This window comes from Colobus angolensis, unplaced genomic scaffold (genome assembly GCF_000951035.1).
Source record: "Colobus angolensis palliatus isolate OR3802 unplaced genomic scaffold, Cang.pa_1.0 Scaffold305, whole genome shotgun sequence".
NCBI lineage: Eukaryota > Metazoa > Chordata > Mammalia > Primates > Cercopithecidae > Colobus > Colobus angolensis.
Window position 1 is genome coordinate 90066 of NW_012116322.1, and position 3729 is coordinate 93794.

Consider the following 3729-nt stretch of genomic DNA (forward strand, 5'->3'; position numbering starts at 1 on the left):
CAAAAATCTCGCAAGAGTAGAATCATAGTTTTTTAAGGCAGTAATCAGCTGGAACTGGGATACAAATGTAGCCTTTTTTTTTTTTTTTTTTTTTTAAAAAGAGATGGGATCTCACTTTCATCCAGGCTAGAGTGCAGGGGCACCATAATGGTTCACTACAGCCTCAAACTTCTGGCCTCAAGCAATCCTCCTACCTCAGCCTTCTGAGCAGTTGGGACTACAGATGTGTGTCACCACACCCAGCTTATTTTTGGCTAATTTTAAAATTTTTTGTAGAAATGGGATCTCACTGTGTTGTCTAGGCTGGTCTTAAACTCCTGGCCTCAAGTGATCCTCCTGTCTGGTCCTCCCAGAACACTGGCATTATAAGCATGAGCCACTGTTCCCAGCCCCAACTGCAGCCTTTGGATGGGGCATATGTTGTCCAGTTTGCCACGATCCCCACCATGCCTTATTGTCTTCCCTGCCACTGATTCTGAGTGGCAGATGCCACCTTTTGTTGCATTTGCCATACTTTGCTCTTGTACTGGCTACTTTGGTCACTTATATATTAACTGCTGGGGGCCTAACGGCCTTGAGTTTTTAATATCTGGCGTAGGGGGTGGGTTGCTAAGCTAAATAGGGAACTGCTCTGTCCCAGGGGGATACACAACTTAGTGAGTGATAGAGACAAGGAGACAACTTTATTAATTACAGCTGACATGTATGGAGCACTTACTATGTATGTACCTGGCAGTATTCTTGGTGTTTCATGTGTCTTGAAATTGATTTAATTTTCACAACAACCCTGTGAGATGGGTACTGCTTTGTCCCCATATTACAGGTGAGGAAACAAGGCACGGAGAAGTTAAGTGTCTTAGTCAAGGTCACACTGCTCATATGCAGCTGAGTCAGCAATGGGATCCCAGAGGCCATGCTTTTAGCCCCTGCAGCCTGCAGCTTCTGAGCCCCTGATCAGAGAGTTCTCAGAGAGCGTAGCCCTCAAGTATTGTAAAAAGAGGAGGGAGGCTGGGCATGGTGGCTCATGCCTGTAATCCCAGCACTTTGGGAGGCCAAGATGAGAGAATCACTTGAGGTCGGGAGTTCAAGACCAGTTTAGCCAACATGGCGAAACCCCATCTCTACTAAAAAAAAAAAAAAATTATCCAGCGTGATGGCACATGCCTGTAGTCCCAACTACTCAAGAGGCTGAGGCAGGAAAATTGCTTGAACCTGGGAAGCGGAGGCTGCAGTAAGCCAAGATCGCACCACTGCTCCATTCTGGGGGACAGAGCGAGACCTCATCTCAAAAAAGAAAAAAAATAAAAACAGAGAACAAATTTAAGGCAGGACATTGTGAGCAGGGTGAACAGTTTGTCCAGGGAGGGGTAGAAGGTTAAGGGAAGTACGCAGGCAGGGAGGGCGAGGTGTTCCATGAAGGAACATGATGTGAAGGTTGAGGGGATAGAGTGGACGTGGCAGAGGGGTCAAGAAAGACAATGTGGAGCCGGATTGCCAAGGACCTTGAATCTTTATTTTTCTAAGTTGATGTTTAATTTGTTAAATTTTAGAGTCAGAGTCATACTCTGTTGCCCAGGCTGGACTTCACTGGCATGAGATCACAGCTCACTGCAGGCTTGAACTCCTGGACTAAAATGATCCTTCTGCCTCAGCCTCCCAAGTAGCTGGGAACATAGACATGTGCCAACGTGCCCGGCTAAATTTATTTTTTATTTTCTTTCCCCTATCGGGGGAAACCCTTCCCCCAGTGTTCAACGTGGGTTCTTTTCTATTTCCCTAAGCGTCAGCTGGTCTGAGAAATAAAGGGAAAGAGTACAAGAGAGAGAAATTTTAAAGCTGGGTGTCCGGGGGAGACATCACACGTCGGCAGCTTCCGTGATGCTCCTGAGCTGTAAAACAAGAAAGTTTTTATTAGCGATTTTCAAAAGGGGAGGAAGTATATGAACAGGGTGTGGGTCACAGAGATCACATGCTTCACAAGGTAATAAAATATCACAAAGCAAATGGAGGCAGGGCAAGATCACAGGACCACAGGACGGGGCAAAATTAAAATTGCTGATAAAGTTTCTGCCACGCATTATCATTGATAACATCAGGAGACAGGGTTTGAGAGCAGACAACCGGTCTGACCAAACTTTATTAGGCGGGAATTTCCTCATCCTGATAAGCCTGGGAGCGGTATAGGAGACCGGGGCTTATTTCATCCCTTTGTCTTTGACCGTAAAAAACAACCACCCCTAAAGCGGCCATTTCAGAGGCCTACCCTCAGGGGCGCATTCTCTTTCTCAGGGATGTTCCTTGGTGAGAAAAAGAATTCAGCGATATTTCTCTTTCTGCTTTTGAAAGAAGAGAAACATGGCTCTTTTCCGCCCGGATCACTGGCAGTCAGAGTTTAAGATTTAATCTCCCTTGTTCCATGAACATTACTGTTATCCTGTTCTTTTTTTCAAGGTGCCCAGATTTCATATTGTTCAAGCACACATGCTCTACAAACGATTTGTGCAGTTAACGCAATCATCACAGGGTCCTGAGGCGACATACATCCTCCTCAGCTTACGAAGATGATGGGATTAAGAGATTAAAGACAGGCATAGGAAATCACAAGGATATTGATTGAGGAAGTGATAAGTGTCCATGAAATCTTCACAATTTATGTTCAGAGATTGCGGTACAGACAGGCATAAGAAATTATAAAAGTAATAATTTGGGGAACTAATAAATGTGCATGAAATCTTCACAATTTGTGTTCTGCCATGGCTTTAGCTGATCCCTCCTTTTGGGGTCCCTGACTTCCTGCAACATTCCCCTGAGATGGAGTTGCGCTCTTGTTGCCCAGGCTGGAGCGTAATGACGTGATCTTGACTTGCCACAACCTCTGCCTCCCGGGTTCAAGCGATTTTCCTGCCTCAGCCTTCTGAGTAGACGGGATTACAGGCATGTGCCACCACACCTGGCTAATTTTGTATTCTTAGTAGAGATGGGATTTCACCATGTTGGCCAGGCTGGTCTCAAACTCCCGACCTCAGGTGATCCACCTTGGCCCCCCAAAGTGCTGGGATTACAGGCATGAGCCACCACCCCTGGCCAATTTGTTATTTTTGTGGAGACGGGGTCTCTCTATGTTGCCCAGACTGGCCTCAAACTCCTTGTCTCAAGTGATCCTCCTGTCTGGGCCTCCTAAAGTGCTGGGATTGTGGGTGTGAGCCACCATGCCTGGCCCAGACCATGATTGTATATAGCACACATAGGTGCTGTCCACTCTCTGCCAGGAACTGTCCTAATCCCTTTATTTATTAACCCTTTTACATTGTATATTAGATAAGCAAATTGTGGTACAGAGAGGAGAAGGACTGGCCCAAGGTCATCTGGTCAGTAAGTGGTAGGGCCAGCTTCCAGTCTAGGCTGCAGTGTGTAGCCTGGCACCTGTGGGGCTCTCTCTGCTTCACACCTGGCTCTCCTGCTGGGTTTGATTCCCTTTCATGTCCTCAGAGCCTGGCATTGTGCCTGGCATGCAGTAAGCATCCCATAAATGTATGGAGGGAATGAGAGAGTAAAGAGCTTTGCTTTGTCCTGAATTCGGGTCTTGGGCTCAGCGTTCTGGCAGTGGGGTATTAGAGTGGATTTTTTTTTTTTTTTTTAATTTCACTATAATAGAGACAAGGTCTCTCCATGTTGCCCAGGCTAGTCTTAAACTCCCGGGCTCAAGTGACCCCCTGCTTTGGCCTCCTA

General features: G+C 46.4%; 1 protein-coding gene across 1 annotated transcript in view; it reads left to right on the plus strand.

Annotated features, from left to right (window-relative positions):
• LOC105517679 (multidrug resistance-associated protein 1-like) overlaps positions 1-3729 on the plus strand; it is a 52406-nt gene that overhangs the window by 3375 nt on the left and 45302 nt on the right. The gene's annotated exons all lie outside the window — the stretch shown is intronic.